Raw genomic sequence first — 1,261 nt, 5'->3', positions numbered from 1 at the left:
TCCCTTCAATCCTAATACTACATTCCTCTTCATAGAGTCCAGCTTCCTAAATAATTTGCTTAGCATACAGATTGAACAGTTTGAAGACAGACTACAACCCTTCTACTACACATTCTCTTCCCAATTTTAAAGCATGTAGTGTTCTCTTGCTTTTTTCACACAACACCTCCTGATCTAGGTATAACTTTTGCATGAACACAAGTTCTCTGGGATTCCCATTTGTTGCATTGTTAGCCATAATTTGTTATGATGTACATAGTAAAATAGCTTTGCATAGTCAATAAAACTACAGAACATCATTAATATCACGTGTGAGCAAAATAGTACTGAAGATAATAAAAACCAGCTGGAACAGAAAATGAGGAACTACTAGAGGTTTAAGCAGGATATAGAAGACACCATGGCACCAGGGATACCACTGATGATATCAGATGGACCCTGGACACAAGTAAAGAATACCAGAAGAATGTATATCTGTGCTTTATTGACTAAGCAAAGACATTTGACTATGTGGATCATAACAAATTACAGTTAATATTGAGAAAAATGGGCATCCAGGAACATTTAATTGTGCTCATGTAGAATCTATATCTAGACTAAGAGGCTGTTATGCAAATGAAGCAAGGGAATATTGCATGATTTAAAATAAAAAAAGGAGTGTGTCAGAGTTTTATCCTTTCTCCATACCTATTCAATCTGTGTGTTGAGTAAATTATTCAAGAATCTGAACTTTAAGACAAAGAATGTGGCATCAGAATCAGAAGAAAACTCATCAATAATCTGTGTCATGCAGATGCCACAAGCTTGCTTGCTGAAAGTAAGGAGGAATTGAGGCACTTGCTGCAGAATGTCAAGGACTGTAACCTTCAATATAGATTGCATCTCAGCATCGAGAAAACAAAGGTCCTCACCACAGAACCAACAATCAACATTATGACAGAAGGAGAAAGGATTGAAGCAGTGAACAATTTCATCTTCCTTGCATCAACAATCAAAATTTTTGGACCAGCAGTCAGGAAATCAGGAAATGTATTGCACTAGTCAAGTCCACCCTCAGAGATCTCTCCAGAGTGCTGAAGAAGTATGATGTCAGTTTGCAGAATAAGGCACACCTAATTCGAAAGGGCAACCTAGGTAGAACTGTCAAGCATGGAAATACAAAGGAAGAGGAACAGTTGTAAGCAGACACTAGTAATTGGAACATGGAATGTGAGAACCATGAATGAAGGAAAATTAGAAATTGTTAAGAAAGAAATGGAAC

The sequence above is a fragment of the Elephantulus edwardii genome, unplaced genomic scaffold (genome assembly GCF_000299155.1).
Source record: "Elephantulus edwardii isolate Elephantulus edwardi_28Jun2011 unplaced genomic scaffold, EleEdw1.0 scaffold00054, whole genome shotgun sequence".
Classification (NCBI taxonomy): Eukaryota; Metazoa; Chordata; class Mammalia; order Macroscelidea; family Macroscelididae; genus Elephantulus; species Elephantulus edwardii.
The sequence above is the reverse complement of the archived record's forward strand: the minus strand, read 5'-3'. Positions refer to the sequence as shown.